We start from the raw sequence: 16,152 nt of genomic DNA on the forward strand, positions 1-16,152 counted from the left end.
CAGGTAGTATCGTCTTTGTGATGCAGAGCCCGCCTCTGTCTGAAATTCGTATCGTGAACTCTAGTAAATGGACTTATTTCGCATGAATAAATTTTTTTAAAGAATTTAGCAACATATAAAGCCAACTCAAACCACGGAAACATCAACGAATTTAGGATAAAGTGGTTTATCTGTTTCTAGTTTGGGAATAAGCTAATTTAAGTCTTTCAACATGATTACCCTCAGTTCTCACTTTTACACAAAACCTTTCCATTACATTTACATTCAAGAAACAGAACTCACAGAGTGCAACATCTGCGCCAGCAATTATTCCAAGGGTCAAATATTTAACTTTGCCTTGTGACCTTGATTCCTAACTTCTCTATAATCGAATTACCTCACCTTTGCATGGCCCTGGGCCCTTCCACCAGCTACAGTATTGTTTAACTGCTATTGTTCTGTAACCTTGATATTTGACACACTGTTCTGTAAATCGATACTTTTCATCCTTGGCTGACCGTCAATTCTTACACTACAAAGTTTGGCCAAACTCGGATTGAAATTAACTAAGCTGACCTAGCCATGTGATCTTAACCTTCGACCTATTATTCTCGAAAACCTTTCATTATTTTGTCCATATACGAACAAAGGTCTAATACTGATCTTACCCTTGACCTTGACATTTAACTGATTGTTTTCAAAAGTGACTCCACTCGTTCTTGCCTTAACATCGAAGTTTCCATCAAGTTTGTCTATAATAGGATAAAGACTTATAAAGTTGACGTTGTTATTGTAGGCTGCTACGTCATATTCTAACTTAGCCTGGGATCCTGACCTTTGACTGGCAAGTATAGTTCTTAAGAAATCATAAGGTTACTTCTTGTTTAACCCTCAACCCTTCCACCATGTTTGGCTAAAATCGGATCAAAGATGCTTTATTTACTATGCTCACACACACACACACACACACACACACACACACACACACACACACACACACACACACACACACACACACACACACACACACACACACAATGATTAACTAAAACAGTACCCCTCTTTCGCTTGGCAAAAGCTGGTATAATAATAACGCAGGCAATTTTTCTCCTTGAACAGCGTTAGCTAACATGTCATCTATATTATAATGATCCGATATCTGTGTTTTTGTTTGTTACCGTAACGCAGCAAAAACGGCGCAACGTAGAGCTCTAACTTGAAGAATAAAACAATTTCCAGTCTAATCGGGCCACCGGTTCCCGAGTCTCGTATGACTCATTACTGGCTTTTTGAAATCGAGCGGAGGCCGCCGAAGGCAGCCTTGAAGCAAGTATTTTTAATATAGCAAGACAGTTTCCCATTATACTGTATAAACGTGTGAAGGTGTTTACTTCATAATACGGGTAAGCTAGGAATATAATTATAGATATGACGACTTCAAAATACTCCAACCCCCCTATAGGTATACAATGAAATCAACTGAATTTCGAGTTATCTTACCTATAAAAAAAAAGTCATCACCCTCTTAAGATTCATTAGCTATATTTTCTAAATGCAGAAAGAAATGATAGATAAAGTCATATATAATGTTGGCATTTTGTAGTAGCTGAACGGAATAGTAGGCTACCCACATATGTGGCGGTGTCGGATGTATAGTGACATTTCTAACAAATTATATTAATGCGAAAAGCAAAACAAATTAATAACATTCTCGTTAGATCACGTGCCTCGTTCAAACACAAGTATTTCCACAGTTTTAATCCCGGCAACAACAGTTTCTCTCCGCTAAACAATTGTACCTCAACGCATCCACAGTAGTCAAGGACTTATATCCTTCTCTGCCATGAATTTTTTTGTTTTAGTTAAAAATCAGACTAAGAATAATCTATCTATATACCTAGGCTGCTTCCCCCATGGAAAGGAGGATCTTCAGTTTTCAAGAGAACAATTTAACCTATAATTTATCTAACCCCTCTACTTCGAAAAGTTTCTCCTAAGCTGAATTAAATAGTCTGAAGCTAGGAAGAGTAAAAGAGTAGTTAATCATGACAACTAGGAATTTTTTCTGCCGGATATAATAGAGACCTGCCGGGCTGAATAAAATAACTAAATGAGTCCATACCAGGGAAAGGTTTAATCTGTCCTGAACTGAGCCCCTCTCCCGCCCCACTTGGAAGGTGACTGAATAAGGATGAAACAGCTACCTGCTCCCAGGTAATAAAGTTCATGGCGCACATTTATTCCCTACCTAGAGACAATATTGGAAAATTATGTATTTAATCACCTGAAATATCCAGAAATACCACTGTTATTATGTTACATCACCTTGACGGCGAGCGTTCATATGTTCAAGAAGGTTTGTTAGGGTTGGTTTAATAAAATATAACATGCAGTTAGGCCAGAGAGGTGAATTATGGCACCAGCGCAGCTCATGGTCTGAGAGGTTAGGTTAGGTTAATAAGTTAGGGTAATTTAAGGTATACTAGGTTAAGTTAGGGCAGAGTACAGTAGATTAAGTTAGGAAAGAATATTGTAAGTAAGGTACAGCAGGGTAGGGAACAGCAGAGAAAGGTCAGGTAGGATAGAATATTGTAAGTAAGGTACGGCAGGGTAGGGAACAGCAGTGAAAGGTCAGGTAGGGTAATGTAAAGTAGGTTAGGGCAATGAAGCCTTCGGTAGGATAGGGCAGAGAAGGATAGGTAAGATTAGCTAAGGGTAAGATTTCATCAAAACAAAAGGTTTCGATGGAAGAGACTTGAAGTAGTTCAGCTCAGTCTGTAATCAAATCAATCCTATTTTCCATCATCACACACACGTACTAGTGGGTTATCGTTTTAATAAATGGCGGAAACCGGATCTTGAAATAAGAAAGAGGGGAAAGAAATAATGTGGGCTATCTTCCACACGTCGTATAGGATGATGGAACATAGTTTTGAATGAAGATGATGATGGCAGTGGTGGTGGTAGTGCGGTAATCATCATGGTGAAGATGTTGTTGCTGCTGCTGCTGCTGCTACTACTACTACTACTACTACTACTACTACTACTACTACTACTACTACTACTACTACTATTACTACTACTACTACTACTACTACTACTAATAATAATAATAATAATAATAATAATATTAATAACAACAACAACAACAATAATAATAGCAATCATCATCATCATCATCATCCGGACCTCCTTTCCCACCCTAGGGCAGGTTGAGGAGTAGCAATGTCCAGACAGCCCAAATCTGTCCAGTCCAATGGGGTACGCTTCCATTCACTCACCATTCAAGTAGGCCTACCCGGAATCCTGGTTCTATCTGACACGCCAATAGCATTCATCACTTCCTTTAGCTTCACATAAACGTATCCGATAGAGTCAATCCTGACTCTCTCACGTTAAAAAGGGGTGCTAAATCCCTGATCATGCGTCTCTCCTCATAATATTCATCCAGCCAGCTCGATCTTTTGTCAGTCCCCTGCCTTTTTCTACTCTGCTGGCACTGTTTCACTTATCCATGCCTTCTTACATATCTCCAACAAGCACTTCACTCCGCTCCCTCTACTGCACTTAATCATCTCTGCATACACCTCATTAACCCCAGCTGCTTTCCTATTTTTCAGCCGCTTCACAGCGCTCTTCACTTGTGCGAGCGTCACGTTTCCTGGCACTGCATTCCTTCTCTGCACACCCCCCCAATCCAGTCATGTTCGCGGTGGCTCTCTCTATTCCCATTCACCGGACTTTCAAAATATTATTTCCATCTGGTCTTTACTTCATCCCCATCCTTCACACCTTCACATTTCTTTCTGCTTTCACTTCTACATTTCCACACCTTTTTCCAGAATAATTTCCTATTTTCAGAGTAGTCTGCATTCATTTTCCTTCCTAATCATCATTTACCTCCTTCTTTTTCCTCTTCACTAGCCTCTTCACGTGCTTCTTGCCCTCAGTATATTCAGTTCTTATCACAATTATTGAACCCCTGTCCTGTTAACCACTCTAGCCACTTCTTCCTCTTTTCCTCCACTGTTCTCTTAACCTCTTCATCCCACCATGCCGTACCTTTTTTCTTTGCTGTTACTCTTGCCACACCACACACCGCTTTAGCATTCCTAACTATGCAATCCCTATATGCATTCTACAGGCTGTCCAGATCCATTTCATTCCAATTCACTGATTCTAACACGTCCCCTACTTTGGTCCTGTAATCATCTGCCATTTCTTTGATCCTTAGCTTCTCGGCTTTCAGTCTTTCTCCCTGACTGCTCTTCTCTCTCCTGCTCCACCTCACTCCTCTCAGCTTAATTTTGCATACCACAATCATATCATCTGACAGACATCTACATCGTCCTCTCACGGCCCTCGTATCAGCAACCATTCCCAGCATCGACCTCTCTAAGAGCACATAATCAATCAGGCTCCTTTTAACATGATCCCCATTCCATTTTTACCATGTACAGTGTATTTCTGTGCATCTTTGTGTTTGAAATTCGATTTACAAATACACAGCTTCCTTTTCTGACACATATCCTTCAGTTGCTTCCCATTATCATTTTCTCCTGGTACCCCATTTACAACCTATTACGTTATCCTCAGGACCAGAGCCTACTCTTCCTTTCATATCGCTCATTACGATCTCTTTGTAGCTCTAGGACATTTCTCCGGCTGCTTCATCCAGCTCACCCCATAATAATAACAATAATAATATAATAATAATAATAATAATAATAATAATAATAATATTATTATTATTATTATTATTATTATTATTATTATTATTATTATTATTAATTATTATTATTATTATTTTTTTATCATTATTATTTTGGCCGGCGGGGGGGGGGGGAAGGGATCATCAAGGCTGGTATTACAAGACCGTTCAAGACAGACTGGAAATTTTCATGAGTGATGCATATTGGTTGCAGGCTTCTTTTGGTACTAGTGTGGACTAGCGCTCTCTGTTATTTTTTCTATTTTTTCTCTTCAGTACAGTAAAAACTACTGAATCGATTGCTTTGCAAATGTTCCAGTATATAGTCGTCAACATATACTAGTGCATCTGGGTATTGATACTGGAATCTAACAAATAGTTTTTGAGATTTTGAGGAATATTGAAATGGCCGCCTCATGCCTGAAAGTGCTAAATCGGAAAGTATTTGGCCGATTTTTACCAAACTCGGTGGAAATGTAGTGGGTCATGGGTGAACATGATCTGGATAGTATGAATGACCTTGACCCTAATCCCAAGGTCACAGGTCGTAATCTGTATTTTTTTTTTTTTTTTGTCATACCAAAAGTCCCTTAATATTAGGTCTACAACGATAAAAAAGGATTTGGTCTGGAATGTGGAGTTCTTTGAATATTGCTTTAGCAATTTCAGAATTCTAGCTGCTGTTATTATTATTATTATTATTATTATTATTGTAACTCGCTTGCAGGCCGCCTTCAGCAGCCTGTCCGCTCGATGTCAAAAGGCCAGAAGCAAGTCATACTCGTAACTCGGGAACCGGTGGCGCGATTGGACTGGATTTTGCTTTATTCTTCAAGTTAGAGCATTGGAACGGTATCTTGCTGTAAGAAAAACTGCACTACGTTGCGCAGTTTTAGGTGTGTTACAGTAACTTCAATGCCCACAAAGACAGTGATCCACCTAAAGGCCGCCGAACCCACTCGAAGTCAAAAGGCCAGAAATAAGTCAAAACTCTGGAAATGGTGGCCCAATTGGACTGGAAAATTGTTGTGTTCTTCAAATTAGAGCATTTTAGCGGTACCTTGCTCCAAAAAATATTGCGCAACATTGCGCCGTTTTTGCTGTGTTACCGTCACAAACAGACAAACCAAAAATCATAAAGAAATCGGATCATTATAATATAGATATTTTATTATTATTATTATTATTATTATTATTATTATTATTATTATTATTATTATTTTATTATTATTATTATTATTATTATTATTATTATTATTATTATTATCATTATTATTATTATTTATTATACTCTAATAATAAAGATGATTATTATGAACATGATGGTGATGGTGAAGCTGATGCTGATGATGTTGATGATTCCTCTCCCGCGGCAAAGACCTCCATCAAATATACCCAAGCAGAACATAAATTTGCTAAGCATCTTTATATGTGTCAACTTCTTCACCTCACCAACTTCTCGTCAACTTCTTCACCTCATCAACTTCACCACGTCAACTTCTTCACCTCACCAACTTCACGTCAACTTCTTCACCTCACCAACTTCACGTCAACTTCTTCACCTCATCAAATTCACCACGTCAACTTCTTCACCACATCAATTTCATCCCGTCAAATTCTTCACCACATCAACTTCACCACGTCAACTTCTTCACCTCATCAAATTCACCACGTCAACTTCTTCATCACATCAATTTCACCACGTCAAATTCTTCACCACATCAACTTCACCACGTCAACTTCTTCATCACATCAATTTCACCCCGTCAAATTCTTCACAACGCCAACTTCACCACGTCAACTTCACCACGTCAGCTTCTTCACATCAACTTCTTCACCACATCAGCTTCATCACATCAACTTCACGTCAAATTCTTCACCACATAAACTTCACCACATCAGCTTCTCCACATCAATGTCACCGCACCAAATTCTTCATCTCGCCCATTTTTTTTCTCCCCTATAACTTCTTCAACAAGTCACATTCTTCAGTTTCATCAGCACTTCAGCTTCAACAACACCAGTTTCGGTAACACGTCAAATTTATCACCATGCCAGCTTTGTCATTCAACTTCATCAGCCCAACAAATTCAACAACAATCAGCATACTCGCTAAGTAAACTTTTTCACCAGCTTAGCTTCTTCACTACGTTACCTTCATTAACACATCACCTTCTTCAACACTTCAACTTCAGCACTTCAAATACTTCACCTGGTAACGGTCACCTACATATCAGGTTCAAGACACCTTCATCAGCATTTCAGCTCTTCACCAAGTCACCTTCACTCACTCCGGGGAGCGAGTTTTCAACAGGTTGTTAGGCTTAGACTTTGATCTTCACCAAATTAATGCCGGTAATTGTTTGCTCAAGGCTCGGATGATAGCATCTGGAATATTAGATTTTCATCGCAGCGTCTTGTATGCTTCAGCTCAAGGGAGCTATCTTCATTGAAGTACTTCCTTAAGCCCGTGGACGTCATTTTGGTTTTATTTTTTTTTTGTTCACGGACGGTTTTCAAACCTAGAGCAAAACTTCTTTACCTGGAGGAGTTAACATAATATTGCCTTAATTATACGTTTTAGAACGAGCAGTGTATCTTAAATTAAATAAAATTTCTCGGGCGGAAAAAATAAGAAACTGAAATACGATGTGCTCGAAGTGAAGGAATTAAGAATCAGATGCCACGTCGGGAATATATATATATATATATATATATATATATATATATATATATATATATATATATATATATATATATATATATATATGGAGGGGTCTCACATATGAAGAGAAAACTTACCTTTTTAGAAGTTTAGACGCCTGTTGACCTTGTGCGTTAAGGCGTTGCAGATGAATATGTCCCATTATGGTTTACATTCTAGGTGTGGTTGGGGTTTATCAATCACATAATGCAATTCAGAGTAATGCGACTTGTTGCCATGGCTTTAAATGTCGATGTTGAATAGCTCAGCTCTTGAACCTTAAGCTCTTGACGGGGCAAGAAGACTTGTAATAGATAAGTAGATAGATCGACAGAGACATACGTAGAAGTAATTATCTCAATTGGCCACCTGCGAATAATGGGCTAAAAGGAACTTGAAAATATTTACACTGATACCGTAATTTTCTTAATATCAGTATAAATCGTGTTTGAATTAGATCATTATCATGTGAAATTGACTTTGACATATAAAATTATTGCTGAAAAATTGTATGCTTCAATTTAGTAGTAAGCAGGGAAAATATTAAACCATTTCTCAAGTACTGTGAACAGATAGGTCTTCAGTATTGAACTTTCCTTATTTACAGCAAAATCGAAGCATAATGCGGTTCACAAAATACTTGATATTACGCTGAAGCTATTTAGGAGGTTATTTTTTAGATTCAATCGCTTTTATCTAATGCTTCGAAAATTATCACTTTGGGTATTTTTAACTTCCTTACAGCAAAGAATCTCAAGTGGTTAGTCAATATTTATTTAGCCTGTATAATACGCCAACAGATTTTTAACATAAATACTTGGCATTCCCAAGCGATTTTCTTCGGATTAGGAGAGACTATAGTTAGAGACTTCAGACTGTGAGGTCGATGTATGTATGCATGTATATGACACACACACACACACATACTCTCTCCCTCTCTCTCTCGCTCTCGATTCCTCACATTCCCATTCCCGCCCAGATCACACCCAGTGGCTTTGCACAGCTCTCATAATATCTTCAAAACCCATTTGGCAGATTCAGTGTTACCTCCACTTAGGCGCCCCAAATCCATGCTGGTCTCGAGGGCTCTTACAAACACTGTCTCACACACCAGTCTCTCTCTCTCTCACACACACACACACACACACACACACGTATCCTACACAGTTCACTCCGAATGTCACAGGGATAGAGATTCTTCTTGATCACCACAGTGAGATTCCCACTGAGAGTTAAAGAAACATGTTAATATGTTGGAAATAACCCCAATTACGAATGCCTTGCAGGTTTTTGTTCCTGGACACATTAATTTTTATTTCAGTACAGGCAAAATTGTTCAGGACAACGTTGGCTCTCGTATGTTCATAAGAATGAAATTCACTTTAGTCTCGCTTGCATCATTAACCAAGCGTGAATTATTGCATATCCATGACAGCATCTGTTTGTTTGTTGAGGCACCTCCTTCTTTGTTAATCTGTCTATGTATCTTTCTATTAGTTATCTTCTCCCTGTCTGTCTCTATGTCTATCTGTCAACCAATCTACCTGTCCGTCTTTTACCCCTATCTAATTGTTTGCCTGTCTATCTATCCGTCTGTCTCAATTATCTACAGTAGTGTTGATCTGTTTATTAATGTCTGTCGGTCTGTCTACATATTTTTATGTATCTATCTCTTTAGCCATCTGTATATTTATCCATCTCTGTTACTGTTTACCGGTCTCTCTACTGCCAGATGCGAAATTCCATAGTTTATCCAGGATGGCTGTGACTCATGTATACCCTCCAAGCCATTTTTTTTTTATTATGGTTTGATTTTGGGCATGGGTTTAATAGCCCGTTCTCTGAGGTTCAGAAATCCTCCAACGTACCACACACCTCCACATGTCACTACTTCGGCGCTGACACCCGCAGTCGATTTTGAGTACGTGCTAGGGCTGTCTCATACTCGTGTGTTAGTATTAGAGGGTGTTTTTACCACATGCCGGCGGGTCTTTGGTAGATCAGTAAAATCTACTTTAACGAAATTCAAATCCTTTAACTGTTCCCTGCTCCGGAATTCCCCTACCCACTGGGATATTAGATCACCTCTCTACCTATTCGGTCACTGTCTCCTCCTATTATGTCTATACCCTCACCTACCTTCAAGCCTCACTGTTACCATGTGTACTGAACATACCCCCGTCCCAATGTAAGATGATCGCAAAATCATGAGATTAATCCTATTTAAGGTAGGAACCTGACTGAGGATTTTAATTTCCTCATCCCTTCAGCCTGAGAATCTGATATGGACAATGTAAGTATGTAATTTAGATATTCGTAAGCTAAGGAAACTTAGCTTACTTCAAATGATTGAGGGGGAATGTGACGTAAAATGAGACAATGTAACTGTTAATACAACAAAACGAAAACTAGAAGAGTTTACCTTTGTGCATGAAAACACTGCAACAACTTTATTAAGGTCCCGCTGCATGGTAAATCTTTGCAACTGATTTTATAATTAAACCGTTTTGTAACTGGAAGTTCATATAAAGCTGCTCGTATTTAAAAAGAAGGTATGGAAGGTTACATTCTGAAAGACAGGAGTAACTTTCGTAATAATTCAGACAGAACTGTCTCTTCTGAGTTAATTATTAATATTTAGAAGACATCAGTCTATTAGAAGACTTTACTCTTATCCATCAAGCTCTACTCGTCTTTCACTTCTCTTTTCCTCAGTTCTCAGCATATCAACTCCTCTCGGATATAAGCGTCCCATAATGCATTCTGATCTTAAGCTTGCATTTTTTGATTGTGTACAGTAATTCAGCATCAAGTGACTGAGCAAACTGCAGGGAACTGGCGCTGTTGTAAAGGAATCAAGAAGCAGTCAGTGCGATTGAAAAATACGTATACATTTTGTGAGGCATGTCCAACAGTCTAGCACGCACTCACCAAAAGACAGTCCGAACAACCTGATACGTCATTACAGGTCGCATCCAAATCAGTTTCTATCTCAGCGAACACAGTCCCCGACACGGTAGCCTTCATCTAGTTGGCATGTTTAGCAGCTTCCTTAGGATTCCATGGTAACATATTTAGAAAGTGGTGCCGAGCACAACAAACCTCGTCCCAAAGCAGTTATTTTATTTTCAACGGTTTACAAGTTATAGCCCCCTGAAAATCTGTGCTCTTGCATTTGACTTCAAGATCACTCAATGTCAAAGGTCATGGTGGCAAATGTGAATGCCCATGAGAGACATCCTAAATCCTGATAATAGTAAATATCTCTATATTCACCAGTTTCGAGTTATAGCCTCCCTATCCACTCATACGCTGATGACTCCACCCTTCACCTTTCCATTCGGTTCCCGCAACGCCCATTTCAATAGTTACTACAACAAACAAGGGATGAGGCTATGGCACACCTAATGTCTGACTTGGCTCGTTTCTCTGAATGGGGTAAAAATAATATGGTTGTTTTTAATGCATCTAAGACTCAGTTCTTACACCTATCCACCCAACAAAATCTTCCACAAGTATACCCACTAATGTTTAATAATATTCAGCTTAATCCTGCATCATCCTTGAACATGCTTGGGGTTTCATTTACTCGGGACTTATCATGGAAAGATCATATTACATCTCTTGTAAAATCTGCTTCCAAGAGATTGGGTGTGCTAAGCCGACTCCGCTTTCTCTTTACCCCTGCACAATTGTTGACTCTATACAGGGGTTTTATCCGCCCCTGTGTGGAGTGCAACTCTCATGTGTGGGGAGGCTCCCCACATACAGCTCTTCTCAATAGGGTGGAGTCAAAGGCTTTTCGTCTCATTAACTCTTCTCCTCTTACTGACTCCATTCAACCTCTGTCTCTTCGCCGCACTGTTGCATCTTTATCTCTTTCCTATCGCTACTTCAATGGTCACTGCTCCTCTGAACTGTCTGCTTGCATTCCTCCACCTCTACGACGGGCACGTAGCACCCGTCTGGCAGCAAACTCTCATCCCTTTTCTGTCCAACTCTCTAATACAAGAGTTAACCGTTACTCCCAGTCTTTCATTTATGCAACAGGTCATCTCTGGAACTGTCTCCCTCTGTCTGTATTTCCTGCTGCCTATGATCTCCAGTCTTTCAAACGCAGTGTGTCCAGGGATCTCAAAATGATCGGATCTTGAATTTGGCTCTCTATTGTATTTTGTTTTTCTCTTGGAGGGAACTGTTACTGCTGGCTCATGGCCTTTGCTTCCTTCTTCCTCGCATAAAAAAAAAAAAAATAGAATATCCTTGACCTTAAGTTTGACCTTTCAAGATCACTTAAGGTCAGAGATCTTGGTGCCAATTGAAAGCCCATGTGGGAGTTCCTTTACGGTGATAATAGTCAATATATCTTCAACTGGTTTGAAGTTATAACCCTCTGAAAATCAGTGACCTTGATTATGACCTCTCATGGTCACTCGATTGCCTCCAGAATTTAACAGCATTGTTATGGGACCATTGCCCACATATCCTGAAAGTTTCATGTAATTTCATTCAGCCGTTTATCTGTAATGTTGCTAACAAACAAACAAACTCGACCAAAAACAATAACTCGCCGGGCTCCGTCCGGTAGATGTAATAATGTTCATGCCAATGCTACATGCGCTGGCCTAAATGGTAAGATTTGTTGGGGTGGTGTGGAACTCATTAGGGATTTCATGGTAACCGTTTTAACAACAATCATGTTACTGGTGCGAGCGCTCGTCACTATTAGTACAGTTTATTCCTACTACCTTAAGATAATCAATCATATGAGCTAGAGGTAGCTTTCATTACCACCTCCCTCAATATAGTTCCTTTCCAGACTGAGTTATATTGTTTGAAGGTATCAAGAATGAACCAGAATATTACGTCACCGGTGTGAATGGGTGAAAAATAAAGAGCAATGGCCTTGACTCCTTGGCTATGATGGAGCATTTCAATTTCTAGGACCAACCCTGCCCGTCTTATATCCAACAACTTTTCTTTTTTTTTAGGTGTTTTACGCTAGTGTCTTTTGAAAAGTCCCATGTAATTATCCTAAAACTTCCAATTGACGCCCATTGACCTTAGTGACTTTCGAGAAGTTCATATTGGACCCTAAAGTTCCTGTACCGGTCTAGTACCTTAGTACCTGCTTTTCGTAACGTTCAGACGGCTTAATTCAACTAAGGATGGACCTCTTGTAGTGAATGGGCGAATGAAAAGTTTCTCCCATGTTAAGTAATATTGTCTGGAGACTGCATGATTAAAATTTAAAAGAGTTATCGGAGTGAAGAGGTCAAGATAAGACAGGACTGCTTGGGTAGGATGAGCTCAGGGATATCATTCCTTGGATAAGCGGCAGGTGTCAAAAGTAAATGGCAAGAGTGGGTAGATATCACCTGTCAGATTACCCCCTCCACTACCCTGACCTCTTTTACAGCGTATACAGTCTGTATTAATTTCCCTTTCGCAAGACCGTCTTGTTTAAATCAAAAGATAAAAAGAAACCCCAGACAATGAAAGGGTTCAAGGATCTGTTCTAAGGTCGCCTTTCCACAGGTCCACAACACATCGTCGGATGTACAAGAAATTTTCAGCAACAATTACACACCTAAACAATAATAATCTGGTGGTTAGAGCACCTCAGTCAGTGTGGAGGCCATCCATAGTTCATCAGATCACTTAATATCACTTTCCTTAGTGATATTACATGATCCTAGGGATCGAATCTGCTCCGGCTCCTCGAAGAAGGTAATATGGGAAGTTGTTTTTATTTACTCTCACTCCACTTTCCCTACCTTACACCTCGCGTATTAAACTTGTTGGAAGTATGCCACCTCAGGCTAAGACTGGCTAGGCGCTTCATCACTGTGATGTCTTTTATGGCTTGTTGTCTCTAGCGTCAGAAGTTAGTATTCAGCTTAAGGTACAATGGAGAATAAACATAGGCGAACAAGAACGTTGAAATAAGTTATGCTGTTGTCCCAAGCTGCTCCAGGACATTCCACAAGAGTTGGAAGAAAGTAATTATTTCTTCCACCATATACAACAGTAACTTTACTGCAAACTCACTTATTACCTTCCCCTAACAGATATGACACGCGCAGTAAACTTAATACTTAGGAGATTAACAACGTCCGAGAGGTATGCAACAAAACACTATGACTAGATTACTACTTCAGCAGTGAGGCATCATTCATAGTATATTCTCGCAATCTAATGGTTTATCTTCAGAGAATTGCCTATTCAAGAAAGAGTGAACACCAATAAATGGCCTCCATGTCATCTGTCATTAGGCTGCCCTCTCTCCAACTCGCACTCTCCTCGCTAATAGGCCTCTCCACTTCCTCCTCTCATCTCATCCTCGGTCTCCCCCTCCTTCGCTCCCTTTCCACCTCACTCACATACACTCTACCAGTCAATCTCGCTTCTTTTTCTCCACATGGCCACACCATCTTTGTGCACTTTTGACATAGCCAGCACATCTGCATCAACCATGGCAACGCTTTTAAACTTTTCCAGTTGTCTCTCAGTGTACCTTCTTCTAGACTATTTTATATATTTGAAGAAAGTTAATACGTAGTACAGAATTTAGAGTCAATATCCACTGTGATGGCAATGATGGTCCACGACCCACCATCTGAGCTCCAAGAATGTTACTCCTACTTTTCAGCACCAAAATATAGTAGCAATATCCTACAGCCTCACCCTTATTCCCCATGATACTCACGATACGCAATAAATTCATCCCTCTTAAGTAATAATACCGTAATGGAAGCATGTGACAGAAAGTTTCATCATTATCATCATATTTTACGCTAGAATGCAAAGGATGAGTAGGATTCAATAGTAACCGTATATCCTTAAAACGATGGCTAATGATCTTCCAACGACAATGAACCTGTAAAACAGAACGAAAGTTGTGAAGAGCTCATTTATTCAGGGGAATAAATATGCTCTTCAGAACTTTGGTTCTGCTGTTAACCGTCATAGACGGAATATGTTGTCCTATCTTCAGTTATTATAATTTGTCCCATTTCTGTTTACCATAAGGTGTTTAGTACCCACCGCCCACACACTTCACACCCACCAACTGTCACTTTGTGCAGCGAGTGAAGAAACACAAAGTAAGCCTTGATGCTATCCACCGTCACATGGAGAGTTCAACACCTTCATATGCGATGATCAATGTAATTTACATAAAACAGGCTGTCCAATACCTGTGTTAATATGTATTTAATATGTCAGTTTTCTTCTCCTTATGATCTAGAGGAATGATTGAAAAACCTCCATTCACCTCCTGGGCGTGAGATACACTGACAAGGCAGGTCATTGCCCATACTGAGGTGTTCTAACCACCAGCCTAGCAGGCTCTTATTTCTGCATCGTATTAGCCAGCGTTATCAGCATGCATTCCTGAGCAAAAAATCATCACCCCCGAAACAAACGCGGTGGTTCCTACGTTGCTGTGGTTGACAATCAATGCTGTAGCCGATGGATGTCCTCACGTTGCAACGGCAGCCAGAAGAAGCAACAAACTCCACCTCCAGTATCTGATTCAAGGATTTTACAGTTCCCTTGGAATTTTATGCTCAAGGTCAGAATTTACTGACATGATAGTCTTATGCACAGTAATGGAATTTACATTTTTAACTAGGCAGAATGTGTTTAGATTATATTGAGAGTTCAAGTAACAGTGAACATGAAGAAAAAAATATTGTTCATAGCAAACTGTTGAACATATATATTATATTAAAGGCAGGTGGATAGACAGTGAATATACATGAACTGAATTCGTCACTGGATCTCACCTGGAAAACTAAGGCCTTCTTAGTGTGATCATCCTTTGGAACGAAAATCGAAATGATTGTGGAAGAATGAATGTATATCTACAGGGCTAGCCATTTGAGGCCTGTGTACCTCGGTGGGTCAGCTACTTGAGGGGGCTCCGTATATGTGGGTGAGTGCGTTATATCTGTCATTCTTCGCTGGAATTTTTCCTGGTTCTGGTAAACGAGTCTAGGATAGATCACAAATTATTTCAGTTTTGAGTGAGGGAGTGTGAGATTACCTCCACAACTGATCTCACATTCTATGATGTGGAAGGCGAGGTGTCTTTCTTACAAAGATGACAGCTGCAGTCAGACTGATTATAAACCAGTACATATATATGGACTGTTCAGGAAACGATTACGAAATGAATCTGGAAGAAAGGTGGATTTTTCTGCGAGAAAGCTATCTGTCCCCTTGCCAACTCATATAACCCCAGGCTACGGTAATGGAAGATGGGTGATGAAGATGAACTATGCTCGCTGGTTTCCAATCCACAGAAAAAGAGAGTGTTTTACATTCACAAGGGACTCACAGAAAGCTAGACATGGCAGCTCAAGGCAGCTCAATGTCGTCCACATATTCATGTTAACGGTTCCAGACGGAAGGACCTAGAGGTCCGGACTCACCTTTATTCTTTCAATTTTCCCGTTTTTTTTTCTTCAGGGCACCAGATTACAGAATAGTTTACGTTTTATCGATACAGATATACATGGGGTCTGACTGAAAAGTATCTGACCTTTAGCTAGTGAAAAAAAAAAAAAAAAAAAAAAGTTTCCTTACTGAGTTCAGATTTTCATTCCCCCTCCAAGTATGTCCCTTGGAATTCAACACACTTAGCATAATGGTCCTTCCATTGCTGGAAACATATTGTAAATTCAGCTTTTGTTACCGCCAACAAGATCTCTGTTACATTTGTCTTTATCTCATCTGTGTCCTCAAATCTTGA

The sequence above is a fragment of the Coenobita brevimanus genome, chromosome 52 (genome assembly GCF_032717465.1).
Source record: "Coenobita brevimanus isolate Jiangsu-jjx chromosome 52, ASM3271746v2, whole genome shotgun sequence".
Lineage (NCBI taxonomy): Eukaryota > Metazoa > Arthropoda > Malacostraca > Decapoda > Coenobitidae > Coenobita > Coenobita brevimanus.